The sequence below is a fragment of the Carcharodon carcharias genome, chromosome 9 (assembly GCF_017639515.1).
Source record: "Carcharodon carcharias isolate sCarCar2 chromosome 9, sCarCar2.pri, whole genome shotgun sequence".
Taxonomy (NCBI): domain Eukaryota; kingdom Metazoa; phylum Chordata; class Chondrichthyes; order Lamniformes; family Lamnidae; genus Carcharodon; species Carcharodon carcharias.
The window spans coordinates 73,305,740-73,325,642 of record NC_054475.1 but is presented as its reverse complement, the minus strand read 5'-3'; positions in this window follow the sequence as shown (position 1 = coordinate 73,325,642).

Here is a 19,903-nt window from a genome sequence, read left to right as displayed (position 1 = left end):
TCTTCAGGTGGATCCCCCTCTCTGACTGCTCTTCCCCCTGGTCCCACTCTCCCACTGCTCTTCCCGCCCATTCAATCAGACTGTTCTTCCCACAAGTTCCCCTCTCCGACTGCTCCTCATGCAGGTCCCCCTCTCCGACAAATCTTCCTGCTAGTCCCCCTCTTCGACTGGTCTTCCCATGGGTCACCCTCTCCGACTGCTCTTCCCAGTTGTCCGTCTCCGACTGCTCTTCTCGCGGGTCCCCCTCTCCAACTGCTTTTCCCGCAGGACCCCTCTCATCAACTGCTCTTCCTGCTTGTCCCTCTTTTTGACTGATCTTCCCTTGGTCCCCCTCTCCAACAGCTCTTCCCACGAGTTCCCCTCTCTGACTGCTCTTCCCGCTTGTCCCCCTCCATGAATGCTCTTCCCACTGGTCACCCTCTCCAACTGCTCTTCCCTCTCCCCCCTCTCCAAATGCTCTTCCCCCTCTCCCCTCTCTGACTGCTCTTCCTACAACCCCCTCTCCACCTGCTCTTCCTGCGGGTCCCCCACTTTGGCTGCTCTTCCCACTAGTCCCCCTCTCCGACTCGTCTTCCCGCTGGTACCCCTCTCTGACTGCTCTTCCCGTGGGTGCCCCTCTCCGACTGCTCTTTCTGCAACCCCCTCTCCAACTGCTCTTCACACGGGTCCCCCTCTCCGACAGCACTTCCCGCTAGACCCCTCTTTGACTGGTCTGCCCATGGGTCGCCCTCTGTGACTGCTCTTCACGGGTGTCCCTGTCTCCGACTGCTCTTCTCGTGGGTCCCCCTCTCCAACAGCTCTTCCCGCGAGTTCCCCTCCCTGACTGCTCTTCACACTGGTCCCCCTTTTCCGCTGCTCTTCCCACTTGTCCCCCTCCCCGACTGCTCTTCCCACTGGTCCCCCTGTCCAACTGCTCTTCCCCCTCTCCCTTCTCCGACTGCTCTTCCCTCTCCCCCCTCTCCGCGTGCTCTTCCTGCGGGTCCCCCACTTTGGCTGCTCTTCCCACTAGTCCCCCTCTTCAACTGGTCTTCCCATGGGTCACCCTCTCCGACTGCTCTTCCCGCAAGTTCCTCTCTCGGACTGCTCTTCCCTTGAGTTCCCCTCCCTGACTGCTTTTCCCGCTTCTTCCCCACCTCTGACTGCTTTTCCTGCTGGTCCAGCTCTCCGACTGTTCTTCCTGCTCCCCTTTCTCCGACTGCTCATCCTGCACCCCACTCTCCGACTGCTCTTCCCTCTCCCTCTTCTTTGACTGTTCTTTCCGCGGGTCCACCTCTCCGACTGCTCTTCCCGCTCACGCCTCTCCAACTGCGTTACCTGCTCTCCACTCTCCGACTGCTCTTCCTGCTGGTCCTGCTATCAGACTACTCTTCCCACTGGTTTCCTCCCCGACTCCTCTTCCCATGGGTCCCCTTCTCTGACTGTACTTCGCACGAATCCCCCTCTCCGACAAGTTATCCCCCTCCCCCTCTCCAATTTTCTTCCCGGGGGTCCCCCCCTCCTACTGCTCATCCCGCTGGACCCCCTCTCCGACTGCTCTTCCCACTCCCCCTTCTCTGACTGCTCTTTCCGCAGATCCCCCTCTCCGACTGCTCTTCATGCTCCCACCTCTCCGACTGCTTTTCCTGCTCTCCCCTCTCCGACCGCTCTTCCCGCTGGTCCCGCTATCAGACTACTCTTCCCATGGGTCCCCCTCTCTGAGTGCTCTTCCCGCGGGTCCCCCTCTCCGACTCCTCTTCCCACGGGTCCCCCTGTCCAACTGCTCTTCCCCCTCTCCCCTCTCCAACTGCTCTTCCCGCTCCCCCCTCTCCGCGTGCTCTTCCTGCGGGTCTCCCACTTTGGCTGCTCTTCCCACTAGTCCCCCTCTTCAACTGGTCTTCCCATGGGTCACCCTCTCCGAATGCTCTTCTCGCGGGTCCCCCTCTCCGACTGCTCATCCTGCACCCCACTCTCCGACTGCTCTTCCCTCTCCCTCTTCTTTGACTGTTCTTTCCACGGGTCCACCTCTCCGACTGCTCTTCCCGCTCACGCCTCTCCAACTGCGTTTCCTGCTCTCCACTCTCCGACTGCTCTTCCTGCTGGTCCTGCTATCAGACTACTCTTCCCACTGGTTTCCTCCCCGGCTCCTCTTCCCACGGGTCCCCTTCTCTTACTGCTCTTCGCACGAATCCCCCTCTCCGACAAGTTATCCCACTCCCCCTCTCCAATTTTCCCCCTCCTACTGCTCATCCCGCTGGACCCCCTCTCTGACTGCTCTTCCCGCAGCCCCCACTCCGATTCCTCTTCCTGCTGGTCCCCGTCTCCGACTGCTCTTCCCGCAGGTCCCCCTCTCCGAATGCTCTTCCCGTGGTTGCCCCTCTCCGACTGCTCTTTCCACTCCCTCCTCTCCAACTGCTCTTCATGCGGATTCCCAACTCTGACTGCTCTTCCCGCTGGTCTTCTTCTATGACTGCTCTTCCCACGGGTCTCCCTCTCCGGCTGCTCTTCCCACTTCCCCCCCTCTGACTGCTTTTCCCGCGGGTCCATCTCTGCAACTGTTCTTCCCCCTCTCCTATCTCCGACTGCTCATCCCGCACCCCCATCTCCGACTGCTCTTCCCTCTCCCCTTTCTTTGATTTTTCTTTCCGCGGGTCCACCTCTCCGACTGCTCTTCCCACTCTCCCTTCTCTGACTGCACTTTCTACAGATCCCCCTCTCCTACTGCTCTTCCCTCTCCCGCTTTTCTGACTGCTCTTTCCACGGATCCCCCTCTCCGAATGCTCATCACGCTCCCGCCTCTCCGACTGCTTTCCCTGCTCTCCACTCTCCGACTGCTGTTCCCACTGGTCCCTCTATCAGACTCCTCTTCCCTCGGGTCCCCCTCTCCGATTGTTCTTCCCGCAGGTCCCCCTCTCCGACTCCTCTTCCCGCGGGTCCCTCTGTCCGACTGCTCTTCCTGGGGAAAACCGTCTCCGACTGCTCTTCCCTCGGGTCCCCTTCTCCGACTGCTCTTCACGCAAATCCACCTCTCCAACACCTCTTCCCACTTTCCCTCTCCAATTTTCTTCTCGGGGGTCCCCCTCTCCAACTGCTCATCCCGCTGGTCCCCCTCTCTGACTGCTCTTCCCGCACCCACGCTCCGACTGCTCTTCCTGCTTGTCCCCCTCTCCGACTGCTCTTCCCATGGGTTCCCCTCTCCGACTGCTCATTCGGCTCTCCCCTCTCAAACTGCTCTTCCCGCTGGTCCCCCTCTCCGATAGCTCTTCCCGTGGGTCCCCCTCTCCTACTCCTCTTCCTGTTGGTCCCATCTCCAACTGCTCTTCCCATGGTTGCCCCTCTCCGACTGCTCTTTCTGCTGCCTCCTCTCCAACTGCTCTTCACGCGGATCCTCCCCTCTGACTGCTCTTCCCGCTGGTCCCCCTCTCCAACTCCTCTTCCCATTGGTCCCATTTCTGACTGCTCTTCCCGTGGTTGCCCCTCTCCAACTGCTCTTTCTGCTTCCTCCTCTCCAACTGCTCTTCACGCGGATCCTCCACTCTGACTGCTCTTCCCGCTGGTCTTCTTCTCCAACTGCTCTTCCCGCAGGACCCCCTCTCCGACTGCCCTTCCCCCTGGTCCTCCTCTCCAACTGCTCTTCCCACCCATTCTATCTGACTGCTCTTCCCATAGGTTCCCCTCTCTGACTGCTCTTCACAGGGGTCCCCCTCTCCGACAGCTCTTCCCACTGGTCCCCCTCTCCGACTGCTCTTCCCGCCGGTTCTTCTCTCCGACTCCTCATCCAGCTGGTCCCCCACTCCGACTGCTCTTCCCACACCCCCCACTCTGACTGCTCTTCCTGCTTGTCCCCCTCTCTGACTGCTCTTCCCATGGGTGCCCCTCTCTGACTGCTTATTCAGCTCTCCCCTCTCAAACTGCTCTTCCCGCTGGTCCCCCTCTCCAACTCCTCTTCCTGTTGGTCCCATCTCCAACTGCTCTTCCCATGGTTGCCCCTCTCCGACTGCTCTTTCTGCTGTCTTCTCTCCAACTGCTCTTCACGCGGATCCTCCACTCTGACTGCTCTTCCCGCTGGTCCCCCTCTCCGACTGCTCTTCCCGTGGGTCCCCCCCTCCAACTCCTCTTCCCGTTGATCACATCTCTGACTGTTCTTCCCGTGGTTGCCCCTCTCCGACTGCTCTTTCTGCTTCCTCCTCTCCAACTGCTCTTCACGCGGATCCTCCACTCTGACTGCTCTTCCCGCTGGTCTTCTTCCCCAACTGCTCTTCCCGCAGGACCCCCTCTCCGACTGCTCTTCCCCCTGGTCCACCTCTCCAACTGCTCTTCCCACCCATTCTATCTGACTGCTCTTACCATAGGTTCCCCTCTCTGACTGCTCTTCACGGGAGTCCCCCTCTCTGACAGCTCTTCCCACTGGTCCCCCTCTCCGACTGCTCTTCCCGCTGGTTCTTCTCTCCGACTGCTCATCCAGCTGGTCCCCCTCTCCGACTGCTCATCCCGCAGGTCCCCCTCTCCAACATCTCTTCCCGCTACCCCCTCTCCAACGGCTCTTCCCGGGGGTCCGCCTCTCCGACAGCTCATCCCACTGGTCCCCCTCTCCGACTCGTCTTCCTGCCGGTCCCCCACTCTGACTGCTCTTCCCATCGGTGCCCCTCTCCGACTGCTCTTTCCGCTCGCTCCTCTCCAACTGCTCTTCAGGTGGATCCCCCTCTCTGACTGCTCTTCCCACCGATCCTCCTCTCCAACTGCTCTTCCCACGGGAGTACCTCTCCGACTGCTCTTTCCGCTCCCTCCTCTCCAACTGCTCTTCATGCAGATCCCCCTCTCTGACTGCTCTTCCCGCGGCTTCTCCTCTCCGACTGCTCTTTCCACCGATCACCCTCTCCGACTCCTCTTCCCGCGGGTCCCCCTCTCCGACTGCTCTTCCCACAGATCCCCCTCTCTGACTCCTCTTCCCGCGGGTCCCCCTCTCCTACTGCTCTTCCCGCTTCCCCCCCTCTGACTGCTTTTCCCGTGGGTCCAGCTCTGCAACTGTTCCTCCCACTACCCTCTCTCTGACTGCTCATCCCACTACCCAATCTCCGACTGCTCTTCCCTCTCCCCTGTCTTTGACCTTTCTTTCCACTGGTCCACCTCTCCGACTGCTCTTCCCACTCCCCCTTCTCTGACTGCTCTTTCCGCGCATCTCCCTCTCCGACTGCTCTTCCCACTCCCCCTTCTCTGACTGCTCTTTCCGTGGATCCCCCTTCTCTGACTGCTATTTCAGTGGATCCTCCTCTACGACTGCTCTTCCCACTCCCCCCTCTCTAACTGCTTTTCCCACGCCCCCTTCTCTGACTGCTATTTCAGTGGATCCTCCTCTCCGACTGCTCTTCCCACTCCCCCTTCTCTGACTGCTCTTTCCACTCATTCTATCCGACTGCTCTTCCCATAGGTCCCCCTCTCCGAAAGCTCTTCACGTGGGTTCCCCTCTCCGACAGCTCTTCCTGCGGGTCCCCCTCTCCGACTGCTCTTCCCGCAGGTCCCCTCTCCGACTGCTCTTCCCACTCATTCTATCCGACTGCTCTACCCATAGGTCCCCCTCTCCGAAAGCTCTTCACGTGGGTTCCCCTCTCCGACAGCTCTTCCTGCTGGTCCCCCTCTCCGACTGCTCTTCCCGTGGGTTCTCCTCTCCGAGTGCTCATTCCGCTGTACCCACTCTCTGACTGCTCTTCCTGCTCCCCCCTCCCTGATTGCTCTTCCCGCAGGTCCCCTTCTCCGACTACTCTTCCCACAGGTCCCCCTCTCCAATAAATCTTCCCACAGGTCCCCATCTCCGACATCTCTTCTCACTACCCCCTCTCCAATGGCTCTTCCCGTGGATCCCCCTCTCTGACTGCTCATCACGCTGGTCCCGCTCTCTGACTTGTCTTCCCGCTGGTCCCCCTCTCTGACTGCTCTTCCCGTGGGTGCCCCTCTCCGACTGTTCTTTCTGCACCCCCCTCTCCAACTGCTCTTCAAGTGGATCCCCCTCTCCGACTGCTCTTCCCCCGGACCCCTCTCCCACTGCTCTTCCCGCCCATTCAATCTGACTGCTCTTCCCACAAGTTCCCCTCTCCAACTGCTCTTCACGCGGGTCCCCCTCTCCGACAGCTCTTCCCCCTAGTCCCCCTCTTCGACTGGTCTTCCCATGGGTCGCCCTCTCCGATTGCTCTTCCCGGGTGTCCCTTTCTCCGACTGCTCTTCTCGCGGGTCCCCCTCTCCAACTGCTCTTCCCGCAGTTCCCCCTCTCTGACTGCTCTTCCTCCTTTTCCCCCTCTTTGACTGATCTTCCTTTGATCCCCCTCTCTGACTGCTCTTCCCACTGGTCCCCCTCTTCGGTTGCTCTTCCCGCTTGTCCCCCTCCCCGGCTGCTCTTCCCACTGGTCCCCCTCTCCAACTGCTCTTCCCTCTCCCCCCTCTCCGACTGCTCTTCCCACTGGTCCCCCTCTCCAACTGCTCTTCCCCCTCTCCCCTCTCCCCCCTCCCCGCCTGCTCTTCCTGCGGGTCCCCCACTTCGGCTGCTCTTCCCACTAGTCCCTCTCTTCGACTGGTCTTCCCATGGGTCATCCTCTCCGAATGCTCTTCTCGGGGGTCCCCCTTTCCGACTGCTCTTCCCGCAAGTTCCCCTCTTGGACAGCTCTTCCCACTGGTCCCCCTTTCCATCTGCTCTTCCTGCTCCTCCCTCTCCGCCTGCCTTTTCCGCGGGTTCCCCTCTCTGACTGCTCTTCCCGCATCCCCCATCCCACTGCTTTTCCCGCGGCTCCCCCTTCTCCAACTGCTCTTCCCAATATTTCCAGCTCTCCGACTGTTCTTCTCGGTCCCCCCTCTCTGAATGCTCTTCCCGCAGGTCCCGCTCTCCATCTGCTTTCCCGCTCCCACCTCTCCAACTGCTCTTCCAGCTCCCGGTTGTCCGACTTCTCTTCCTTCTGTGCCCCCTCTCCGACTTCTTTCCCGCTCCCTGCTCTCCGAATGCTCTTCCCCCAGTCCCAATCAACAACTGCTTTTCCCGTGGGGCACCCTCCCCAATTGCTCTTCCCGCTGGTCCCCCTTTCAACTGCTTTTCCCGCTGGTCCCCCCCTTCTACTGCTCTTCCTGCTGGTCCCCCTTTCCGACTGCTCTTCCCGCGGGTCCCCTCTACAACTCCTCTTCCCGCCCACCCTATCCGACCTCCCTTCCCACAGATTACCCTCTTTGACAACTCTTCCCACTCCCAGCTCTCCAACTGCTATTCCCGCTGGTCCCCCGCTCCGACTGCTCTTCCCTTGGGTCCCCCTCTCCGACTGCTCTTCCCACTACCCGTCTTCGACTGCTCTTCCCCCATCGCCCCCTCTCCGACTGCACTTCCCACTGGTACCCCTCTACAGCTGCCCTTCCCGTTCCACCCCTCCCACTGCACTTTCCGTGGGTCCCCGTTCTCCGATTGCTGTTCACATGGGTCCACCTCTCCGACTGTTCTTCCCGCTCCCACTCTCCGACTGCTCTTCCCGCAGGTCCCGCTCTCCAACTGCTCTTCCCGCTCCCCACTCTCCGACTACTCTTCCCACGGATCCCCCTCTCTGATTGCTGTTCACTTCGCTCCCCCACTTTGACTGCTCTTACAGCTAGTCCCCCTCTTTGACTGGTCATCCCTTGGGTCGCACTCTCCAACTGCTCTTCCCGCAGGTCCCGCTCTCAGACTACTCTTCTCACGTGTCCCCCTCTCTGACTGCTCTTCCTGATCTTCCACCTCTCCGACTGCGCTTCCCGCTGGTCCCCCACTTCCACTGCTCTTCCTGCTGGCCCCCCTCTCTGACTGCTCTTCCCGGGGATCCCCCTCTCTGACTGCTTTTCTTGTGGGACCCCTCTCCGACTGCTCTTCCCACTTGTCCCCCTCTCCGACTGCTCTTCCCGCGGGTCCCCCTCTCCGACTGCTCTTCCTGCGGGTCCCCCTCTTCGACTACTCTACCCGCTCCCCCCCTCTCCGACTATGCTTCCCGCGGGTCCCCTTCTCCGACTGCTCTTCCCGCTACCCCCACTCAGACTGCTCTTCCATCGGGTCAGCCTCTCTGACTGCTCTTCTCATTGGACCGCCTCTCCATCTGCTCTTCCCGCACTCCCCCTTCTTGACTGGGCTTTCCACGGGACCACATCTCCGACTGCTCTTTCCGCTCCCCCTTCTCTGACTGCTCTTCCTGCATGTCCTGCTTTCCGACTGCTCTTCCTGCTTCCTGCTCCGATTGCTCTTCCCGCAGGTCCCCCATTCTGACTGCTCTTCCCGTGGGTCCACCTCACTGTCTGCTCTTCCTGTTCCCCCCTCTCCGACTGCTCTTTCTGCTGATCACCTGCTCTGACTGCTCTTCCCACTGTTCCCCCTCACCAACTGCTCTTCCCCCTCCCAACTCTCGGACTTCTCTTTCCGTGGGTCCCCCTCTCTGACTGCTCTTCTCACTCCCCCCTCTCCGACTGCTCTTCCCACTCCCCACACTCTGACTGCACTTGCCACGGGACCACCTCTCCGACTGCTCTTCTCGTTCCCCCTTCTCTGACTGCTCTTCCCGCAGGTCTCCCTCTCGGACTGCTCTTCCTGCTCCCCTTTCCGACTGCTCCTCCCGCGGGTCCCACTCTCTGACTGCTCTTTCCGCAGGTCCCTCTCTCCGACTGCTCTTCCTGTTCCCGCCTCTCTGACTGCTCTTCCCGCTGGTCACCTGCTCTGACTGCTCTTCCCACTAGTCCCCCTCTCCAAATGCTCTTCCCCCTCTCCCCTCTCTGACTTCTCTATCCACTCCCCCCTCCCCGCCTGCTCTTCCTGCGGGTCCCCCACTTCGGCTGCTCTTCCCACTAGTCCCTCTCTTCGACTGGTCTTCCCATGGGTCATCCTCTCCGAATGCTCTTCTCGCGGGTCCCCCTTTCCAACTGCTCTTCCCGTAAGTTCCCCTCTTGGACAGCTCTTCCCACTGGTCCCCCTCTCCATCTGCTCTTTCCGCTCTCCCTCTCCGCCTGCCTTTTCCGCGGGTTCCCCTCTCTGCTCTTCCCGCATCGCCCCTCTTCCCAATATTTCCAGCTCTCCGACTGTTCTTCTCGGTCCCCCCTCTCCGAATGCTCTTCCCGCAGGTCCCGCTCTCCATCTGCTCTTCCCACTCCCACCTCTCCGACTGCTCTTCCCGCTACCTGTTCTACGACTTCTCTTCCTTCTGGGCCCCCTCTCCGACTTCTGTTCCGCTCCCCGCACTCCGACTGCTCTTCCCGCTAGTCCCCCTTTTCGACTGCTTCTACCGCTGGTCCCCCCCTTCGACTGCTCTTCCTGCTGGTCCCCCTTTCCGACTGCTCTTCCCGCGGGTCCCCTCTACAACTGCTCTTCCCGCCCTCCGACTGCTCTTACCACTCCCGCCTCTCCGACTGCTCTTCCCATCGTTCCCCCACTTTGACTGCTCTACACACTAGTCCCCCTCTTCGACTGGTCTTCTCGCGGGTCCCCCTCTCGACTGCTCTTCCTGCTACCCCTCTTCCACTGCTCTTCCTGCTTCCCCCTCTCCCATTGCTCTTCCCGGGGGTCCCCCTTCTACAACTGCTCTTCCCATGGGTCCACCTCTCCGACTGTTCTTCCCGCTCCCCCCTCTCCAACTGCTCTTCCCGCAGGTCCCGCTCTCCAACTGCTCTTCCCGCTCCCCACTCTCCGACTGCTCTTCCCACGGGTCCCCCTCTTCGACAACTCTACCCGCTCCCCCACTCTCCGACTATGCTTCCCGCGGGTCCCCTTCTCCGACTGCTCTTCCTGCGAGAACCCCTCTCCAACTGCTCTTCCCGCTACCCCCACTCAGACTGCTCTTCCATCGGGTCAGCCTCTCTGACTGCTCTTCTCATTGGACCACCTCTCCATCTGCTCTTCCCGCCCCCCCCTTCTTGACTGGGCTTTCCACGGGACCACATCTCCGACTGCTCTTCCCGCTCCCCCTTCTCTGACTGCTCTTCCTGCATGTCCTGCTTTCCGACTGCTCTTCCCGCTTCCTGCTCTGACTGCTCTTCCCGCAGGTCCCCCATTCTGACTGCTCTTCCCCTGGGTCCACCTGACTGACTGGTCTTCCTGTTCCCCCCTCTCTGACTGCTCTTTCCGCTGATCACCTGCTCTGACTGTTCTTCACACTGGACCCCCACTCCAACTGCTCTTCCCCCTCCCAACTCTCCGACTGCTCTTCTCGTTTCCCCTTCTCTGACTGCTCTTCCCGCAGGTCCCCCTCTCCGACTGCTCTTCCTGCTCCCCTTTCTGACTGCTCCTCCCGCGGGTCCCACTCTCTGACTGCTCTTTCCGCAGGTCCCCCTCTCCGACTGCTCTTCCTGTTCCCGCCTCTCTGACTGCTCTTCCCGCTGGTCATCTGCTCTGACTGCTCTTCCCACTAGTCCCCCTCTCCAACTGCTCTTCCCCCTCTCCCCTCTCTGACTTCTCTATCCACTCCCCCCTCCCCGCCTGCTCTTCCTGCGGGTCCCCCACTTCGGTTGCTCTTCCCACTAGTCCCTCTCTTCGACTGGTCTTCCCATGGGTCATCCTCTCCGAATGCTCTTCTCGCGGGTCCCCCTTTCCAACTGCTCTTTCCGCAAGTTCCCCTCTTGGACAGCTCTTCCCACTGGTCCCCCTCTCCATCTGCTCTTTCCACTCTCCCTCTCCGCCTGCCTTTTCCGCGGGTTCCCCTCTCTGCTCTTCCTGCATCCCCCCTCCCACTGCTCTTCCCGTGGCTCCCCCTTCTCCAACTGCTCTTCCCAATATTTCCAGCTCACCGACTGTTCATCTCGGTCCCCCCTCTCCGAATGCTCTTCCCGCAGGTCCCGCTCTCCATCTGCTCTTCCCACTCCCACCTCTCCGACTGCTCTTCCCGCTACCTGTTCTCCGACTTCCCTTCCTTCTGGGCCCCCTCTCCGACTTCTGTCCCACTCCCCGCTCTCCGAATGCTCTTCCCGCTAGTCCCCCTTTTCGACTGCTTCTCCCGCTGGTCCCCCCTTCGACTGCTCTTCCTGCTGGTCCCCCTCTCCGACTACTCTTCCCGCGGGTCCCTTCTACAACTGCTCTTCCCGCCCACCCTATCCGACCTCCCTTCCCGCAGATTCCCCTCTCTGACAACTCTTCCCACTCCCAGCTCTCCGACTGCTATTCCCGCTGGTCCCCCACTCTGACTGCTCTTCCCTTGGGTCCCCCTCTCTGACTGCTCTTCCCACTACCCGTCTTCGACTGCTCTTCCCCCATCTCCCCCTCTCCGACTGCACTTCCCACTGGTCCCCCTCTGCAGCTGCTCTTCCCGCTCCACCCCTCCCACTGCACTTTCCGTGGGTCCCCGTTCTCCGATTGCTGTTCACACGGGTCCACCTCTCCGACTGTTCTTCCCGCTCCCACTCTCCGACTGCTCTTCCCGCAGGTCCCGCTCTCCAACTGCTCTTCCCGCTCCCGCCTCTCTGACTGCTCTTCCCGTTGTTCCCACTCTTCGCCTGCTCTTCCCACTTCCCGTTCTCTGACTACTCTTCCCGCTGGGCTCCCTCTCCGACTGCTCTTACCGCTCCCGCCTCTCCGACTGCTCTTCCAGTCGTTCCCCCACTTTGACTGCTCTTCACACTAGTCCCCCTCTTCGACTGGTCTTCTCGCGGGTCCCCCTCTCGACTGCTCTTCCTGCTACCCCTCTTCAACTGCTCTTCCTGCTTCCCCCTCTCCCATTGCTCTTCCCGGGTGTCCCCCTTCTACAACTGCTCTTACCATGGGTCCACCTCTCTGACTGTTCTTCCCGCTCCCCCCTCTCCAACTGCTCTTCACTTGGGTCCCCCTCTCCGACTGCTCTTCCCACTACCCGTCTTTGACTGCTCTTCCCCCATCACCCCCTCTCCGACTGCACTTCCTACTGGTCCCCCTCTCCAACTGCTCTTCCCGCAGGTCCCGCTCTCCAACTGCTCTTCCCGCTCCCCACTCTCCGACTGCTCTTCCTGCGGGTCCCCCTCTTCGACTACTCTATCCGCTCCCCCACTCTCCGACTATGCTTCCTGCAGGTCCCCTTCTCCGACTGCTCTTCCTGCGAGAACCCCTCTCCGACTGCTCTTCCCGCTACCCCCACTCAGACTGCTCTTCCTTCGGGTCAGCCTCTCTGACTGCTCTTCTCATTGGACCACCTCTCCATCTGCTCTTCCCGCCCCCCCCTTCTTGACTGGGCTTTCCACGGGACCACATCTCCGACTGCTCTTTCTGCTCCCCCTTATCTGACTGCTCTTCCTGCATGTCCTGCTTTCCGACTGCTCTTCCCGCTTCCTGCTCCGACTGCTCTTCCTGCAGGTCCCCCATTCTGACTGCTCTTCCCGTGGGTCCACCTGACTGACTGCTCTTCCTGTTCCCCCCTCTCCGACTGCTCTTTCCGCTGATCACCTGCTCTGACTGCTCTTCCCACTGGACCCCCTCTCCAACTGCTCTTCCCCCTCCCAACTCTCCGACTGCTCTTCTCGTTTCCCCTTCTCTGACTGCTCTTCCCGCAGGTCCCCCTCTCTGGCTGCTCTTCCTGCTCCCCTTTCCGACTGCTCCTCCCGCGGGTCCCCCTCTCTGACTGCTCTTTCCGCGGGTCCCCCTCTCCGACTGCTCTTCCTGTTCCCGCCTCTCTGAATGTTCTTCCCGCTGGTCACCTGCTCTGACTGCTCTTCCCACTGGTCCCCCTCTCCAACTGCTCTTCCCGCTCCCCGCACTCTGACTGCTATTTCCGAAAGTACCCCTCTCCGACTGCTCTTCCCACTCTTTCCTCTCCAACTGCTCTTCCCCCTCCCAACTCTCTTACTTCTCTTTCCGTGGGTCCCCCTCTCTGACTGCTCTTCTCACTCCCCCCTCTCCGACTGCTCTTCCCGCTCCCCACACTCTGACTGTGCTTGCCACGGGACCACCTCTCCGACTGCTCATCTCGTTCCCCCTTCTATGACTGCTCTTCCCACAGGTCCCCCTCTCTGACTGCTCTTCCTGCTCCCCTTTCCGACTGCTTCTCCCGCGGGTCCCCCTCTCTGACTGCTCTTTCCGTGGGTCCCCCTCTCCGACTGTTCTTCCCGCTTCCACTCTCCGACTGCTCTTCCCGCAGGTCCCGCTCTCCAACTGCTCTTCCCGCTCCCGCCTCTCTGACTGCTCTTCCCGTTGTTCCCACTCTTCGACTGCTCTTCCCACTTCCCGTTCTCTGACTACTCTTCCTGCTGGGCTCCCTCTCCGACTGCTCTTACCGCTCCCGCCTCTCCGACTGCTCTTCCCATCGTTCCCCCACTTTGACTGCTCTTCACACAAGTCCCCCTCTTCGACTGGTCTTCTCGCGGGTCCCCCTCTCGACTGCTCTTCCTGCTACCCCTCTTCAACTGCTCTTCCTGCTTCCCCCTCTCCCATTGCTCTTCCCGGGGGTCCCCCTTCTACAACTGCTCTTCCCATGGGTCCACCTCTCCGACTGTTCTTCCCGCTCCCCCCTCTCCAACTGTTCTTCCCGCAGGTCCCGCTCTCCAACTGCTCTTCCCGCTCCCCACTCTCCGACTGCTCTTCCCACGGGTCCCCCTCTTCGACAACTCTACCCGCTCCCCCACTCTCCGACTATGCTTCCCGCGGGTCCCCTTCTCCGACTGCTCTTCCTGCGAGAACCCCTCTCCGACTGCTCTTCCCGCTGCCCCCACTCAGACTGCTCTTCCATCGGGTCAGCCTCTCTGACTGCTCTTCTCATTGGACCGCCTCTCCATTTGCTCTTCCCGCCCCACCCCCTTCTTGACTGGGCTTTCCACGGGACCACATCTCCGACTGCTCTTTCCGCTCCCCCTTCTCTGACTGCTCTTCCTGCATGTCCTGCTTTCCGACTGCTCTTCCCGCTTCCTGCTCCGACTGCTCTTCCTGCAGGTCCCCCATTCTGACTGCTCTTCCCGTGGGTCCACCTGACTGACTGCTCTTCCTGTTCCCCCCTCTCCGACTGCTCTTTCCGCTGATCACCTGCTCTGACTGCTCTTCCCACTGGACCCCCGCTCCAACTGCTCTTCCCCCTCCCAACTCTCCGACTGCTCTTCTCGTTCCCCCTTCCCTGACTGCTCTTCCCGCAGGTCCCCCTCTCCGACTGCTCTTCCTGTTCCCGCCTCTCTGAATGTTCTTCCCGCTGGTCACCTGCTCTGACTGCTCTTCCCACTGGTCCCCCTCTCCAACTGCTCTTCCCGCTCCCCGCACTCTGACTGCTATTTCCGAAAGTACCCCTCTCCGACTGCTCTTCTCACTCTTTCCTCTCCAACTGCTCTTCCCCCTCCCAACTCTCTGACTTCTCTTTCCGTGGGTCCCCCACTCTGACTGCTCTTCTCACTCCCCCCACTCTGACTGTGCTTGCCACGGGACCACCTCTCCGACTGCTCATCTCGCTCCCCCTTCTATGACTGCTCTTCCCACAGGTCCCCCTCTCTGACTGCTCTTCCTGCTCCCCTTTCCGACTGCTCCTCCCGCGGGTCCCACTCTCTGACTGCTCTTTCCGCAGGTCCCCCTCTCCGACTGCTCTTCCTGTTCCCGCCTCTCTGACTGCTCTTCCCGCTGATCATCTGCTCTGACTGCTCTTCCCACTAGTCCCCCTCTCCAACTGCTCTTCCCCCTCTCCCCTCTCTGACTTCTCTATCCACTCCCCCCTCCCCGCCTGCTCTTCCTGCGGGTCCCCCACTTCGGCTGCTCTTCCCACTAGTCCCTCTCTTCGACTGGTCTTCCCATGGGTCATCCTCTCCGAATGCTCTTCTCGCGGGTCCCCCTTTCCAACTGCTCTTTCCGCAAGTTCCCCTCTTGGACAGCTCTTCCCACTGGTCCCCCTCTCCATCTGCTCTTTCCACTCTCCCTCTCCGCCTGCCTTTTCCGCGGGTTCCCCTCTCTGCTCTTCCCGCATCCCCCCTCCCACTGCTCTTCCCGTGGCTCCCCCTTCTCCAACTGCTCTTCCCAATATTTCCAGCTCTCCGACTGTTCATCTCGGTCCCCCCTCTCCGAATGCTCTTCACGCAGGTCCCACTCTCCATCTGCTCTTCCCACTCCCACCTCTCCGACTGCTCTTCCCGCTACCTGTTCTCCGACTTCTCTTCCTTCTGGGCCCCCTCTCCGACTTCTGTCCCACTCCCCGCTCTCCGAATGCTCTTCCCGCTAGTCCCCCTTTTCGACTGCTTCTCCCGCTGGTCCCCCATTCGACTGCTCTTCCTGCTGGTCCCCCTCTCCGACTACTCTTCCCGCGGGTCCCCTCTACAACTGCTCTTCCCGCCCACCCTATCCGACCTCCCTTCCCGCAGATTCCCCTCTCTGACAACTCTTCCCACTCCCAGCTCTCCGACTGCTATTCCAGCTGGTCCCCCGCTCCGACTGCTCTTCCCTTGGGTCCCCCTCTCCGACTGCTCTTCCCACTACCCGTCTTCGACTGCTCTTCCCCCATCTCCCCCTCTCCGACTGCACTTCCCACTGGTCCCCCTCTGCAGCTGCTCTTCCCGCTCCACCCCTCCCACTGCACTTTCCGTGGGTCCCCATTCTCCGATTGCTGTTCACACGGGTCCACCTCTCCGACTGTTCTTCCCGCTCCCACTCTCCGACTGCTCTTCCCGCAGGTCCCGCTCTCCAACTGCTCTTCCCGCTCCCGCCTCTCTGACTGCTCTTCCCGTTGTTCCCACTCTTCGCCTGCTCTTCCAACTTCCCGTTCTCTGACTACTCTTCCCGCTGGGCTCCCTCTCCAACTGCTCTTACCGCTCCCGCCTCTCCGACTGCTCTTCCAGTCGTTCCCCCACTTTGACTGCTCTTCACACTAGTCCCCCTCTTCGACTGGTCTTCTCACGGGTCCCCCTCTCGACTGCTCTTCCTGCTACCCCTCTTCAACTGCTCTTCCTGCTTCCCCCTCTCCCATTGCTCTTCCCGGGGGTCCCCCTTCTACAACTGCTCTTTCCATGGGTCCACCTCTCCGACTGTTTTTCCCGCTCCCCCCTCTCCAACTGTTCTTCCCGCAGGTCCCGCTCTCCAACTGCTCTTCCCGCTCCCCACTCTCTGACTGCTCTTCCCACGGGTCCCCCTCTTTGACTACTCTACCCGCTCCCCCACTCTCCGACTATGCTTCCCGCGGGTCCCCTTCTCCGACTGCTCTTCCTGCGAGAACCCCTCTCCGACGGCTCTTCCCGCTACCCCCACTCAGACTGCTCTTCCATCGGGTCAGCCTCTCTGACTGCTCTTCTCATTGGACCGCCTCTCCATCTGCTCTTCCCGCACCCCCCCACTTCTTGACTGGGCTTTCCACCGGACCACATCTCCGACTGCACTCCCCGCTCCCCCTTCTCTGACTGCTCTTCCTGCATGTCCTGCTTTCCGACTGCTCTTCCCGCTTCCTGCTCTGACTGCTCTTCCCGCAGGTCCCCCATTCTGACTGCTCTTCCCGTGGGTCCACCTCACTGACTGCTCATCCTGTTCCCCCCTCTCCGACTGCTCTTTCCGCTGATCACCTGCTCTGACTGCTCTTCCCACTGTTCCCCCTCTCCAACTGCTCTTCCCCCTCCCAACTCTCTGACTTCTCTTTCCGTGTGTCCCCCTCTCTGACTGCTCTTCTCACTCCCCCCTCTCCGACTGCTCTTCCCGCTCCCCACAATCTGACTGCGCTTGCCACGGGACCACCTCTCCGACTGCTGTTCTCGTTCCTCCTTCTCTGACTGCTCTTCCCGCAGGTCCCCCTCTCCGACTGCTCTTCCTGCTCCCCTTTCCGACTGCTCCTCCCGCGGGTCCCCCCTCTGACTGCTCTTTCCGCAGGTCCCCCTCTCCGAATGCTCTTCCTGTTCCTGCCTCTCTGACTGCTCTTCCCGCTGGTCACCTTCTCTGACTGCTCTTCCCACTGGTCCCCCTCTCCAACTGCTCTTCCCGCTCCCCGCACTCCGACTGCTATTTCCGAGGGTCCCCCTCTCCGACTGCTCTTCCCCCTCCCAACTCTCTGACTTCTCTTTCCGTGGGTCCCCCTCTCCAACTGCTCTTCTCACTCCACCCTCTCCGACTGCTCTTCCCACTGGTCCCCCTCTCCAAGTGCTCTTCCTCCTCTCCCCTCTCCGACTTCTCTTCCCGCTCCCCCCTCCCCGCCTGCTCTTCCTGCGGGTCCCCCACTTCGGCTGCTCTTCCCACTAGTCCCTCTCTTTGACAGGTCTTCCCGTGGGTCATCCTCTCCGAATGCTCTTCTCGCGGGTCCCCCTTTTCGACTGCTCTTCCCGCAAGTTCCCCTCTTGGACAGCTCTTCCCACTGGTCCCCCTTTCCGACTGCTCTTCCCACTCCTTCCTCTCCAACTGCTCTTCCCCCTCCCAACTCTCTGACTTCTCTTTCCGTGGGTCCCCCTCTCTGACTGCTCTTCTCACTCTCCCCTCTCCGACTGGTCTTCCCGCTCCCCACAATCTGACTGTGCTTGACACAGGACCACCTCTCCGACAGCTCATCTCGCTCCCCCTCTCTGACTGCTCTTCCTGCTCCCCTTTCCGACTGCTCCTCCCGCGGGTCACCCTCTCTGACTGCTCTTTCCGCGGGTCCCCCTATCCGACTGCTCTTCCTGTTTCCGCCTCTCCAACTGCTCTTCCTGCTGGTCACCTGCTCTGACTGCTCTTCCCACTGGTCCCCCTCTCCGACTGCTCTTCCCTCTCCCCCCTCTCCGACTGCTCTTCCCACTGGTCCCCCTCTCCAACTGCTCTTCCCGCTCTCCCCTCTCCGACTTCTCTTCCCGCTCCCCCCTCCCCGCCTGTTCTTCCTGCGGGTCCCCCACATCGGCTGCTCTTCCCACTAGTCCCTCTCTTCGACTGGTCTTCCCATGGGTCATCCTCTCCGAATGCTCTTCTCGCGGGTCCCCCTTTCCAACTGCTCTTCCCGCAAGTTCACCTCTTGGACAGCTCTTCCCACTGGTCCCCCTCTCCATCTGCTCTTTCCGCTCTCCCTCTCCACCTGCCTTTTCCACGGGTTCCCCTCTCTGCTCTTCCCCATCCCCCTTCCCACTGCTCTTCCCGTGGCTCCCCCTTCTCCAACTGCTCTTCCCAATATTTCCAGCTCTCCGACTGTTCTTCTCGGTCCCCCCTCTCCGAATGCTCTTCCCGCAGGTCCCGCTCTCCATCTGCTCTTCCCACTCCCACCTCTCCGACTGCTCTTCCCGCTACCTGTTCTCCGACTTCTCTTCCTTCTGGGCCCCCTCTCCGACTTCTTTCCCGCTCCCCGCTCTCCGACTGCTCTTCCCGCTAGTCCCCCTTTTCGACTGCTTCTCCCGCTGGTCCCCCCCTTCGACTGGTCTTCCTGCTGGTCCCCCTCTCCGACTGCTCTTCCCGCGGGTCCCCTCTACAACTCCTCTTCCCGCCCACCCTATCCGACCTCCCTTCCCGCAGATTCCCCTCTCTGGCAACTCTTCCCACTACCTGCTCTCCGACTGCTATTCCCGCTGGTCCCCCGCTCCGACTGCTCTTCCCTTGGGTCCCCCTCTCCGACTGCTCTTCCCACTATCCGTCTTCGACTGCTCTTCCCCCATCTCCCCCTCTCCGACTGCACTTCCCACTGGTCCCCCTCTACAGCTGCTCTTCCCGCTCCACCTTTCCCACTGCACTTTCCGTGGGTCCCCGTTCTCCGATTGCTGTTCACACGGGTCCACCTCTCCGACTGTTCTTCCCGCTCCCACTCTCCGACTGCTCTTCCCGCAGGTCCCGCTCTCCAACTGCTCTTCCTGCTCCCGCCTCTCTGACTGCTCTTCCCGTTGTTCCCACTCTTCGACTGCTCTTCCCACTTCCCGTTCTCTGACTATTCTTCCTGCTGGGCTCCCTCTCCGACTGCTCTTACCGCTCCCGCCTCTCCGACTGCTCTTCCCGTCGTTCCCCCACTTTAACTGCTCTTCACACTAGTCCCCCTCTTGACTGCTCTTCCTGCTACCCCTCTTCAACTGCTCTTCCTGCTTCCCCCTCTCCCATTGCTCTTCCCGGGGGTCCCCCTTCTACAACTGCTCTTCCCATGGGTCCACCTCTCCGACTGTTCTTCCCGCTCCCCCCTCTCCAAATGCTCTTCCCGCAGGTCCCGCTCTCCAACTGCTCTTCCCGCTCCCCACTCTCCGACTGCTCTTCCCGCGGTTCCCCCTCTTCGACTACTCTACCCGCTCCCCCACTCTCCGACTATGCTTCCCACGGGTCCCCTTCTCCGACTGCTCTTCCTGCGAGAGCCCCTCTCCGACTGCTCTTCCCGCTACCCCCACTCAGACTGCTCTTCCATCTGGTCAGCCTCTCTGACTGCTCTTCTCATTGGACTGCCTCTCCATCTGCTCTTCCCGCCCCCCCCCCCTTCTTGACTGGGGTTCCACGGGACCACCTCTCCGACTGCTCTTCTCGTTCCCCCTTCTCTGACTGCTCTTCCCGCAGGTCCCCCACTCCAACTGCTCTTCCTGCTCCTCTTTCCGACTGCTCCTCCCGCGGGTCCCCGTCTCTGACTGCTCTTTCCGCGGGTCCCGTCCTCCGACTGCTCTTCCTGTTCCCGCCTCTCTGACTGCTCTTCCCGCTGGTCACCTGCTCTGACTGCTCTTCCCACTGGTCCCCCTCTCCAACTGCTCTTCCCGCTCCCCGCACTCCGACTGCTATTTCCGAGGGTCCCCCTCTCCAACTGCTCTTCCCACTCCTTCCTCTCCAACTGCTCTTCCCCCTCCCAACTCTCTGACTTCTCTTTCCGTGGGTCCCCCTCTCTGACTGCTCTTCTTACTCTCCCCTCTCCGACTGCTCTTCCCGCTCCCCACACTCTGTGCTTACCACGGGACCACCTCTCCGACTGCTCTTCCTGTTCCCGCCTCTCTGACTGCTCTTCCCGCTGGTCACCTGCTCTGACTGCTCTTCCCACTGGTCCCCCTCTCCAACTGCTCTTCCCGCTCCCCGCACTCCGACTGCTATTTCCGAGGGTCCCCCTCTCCAACTGCTCTTCCCACTCCTTCCTCT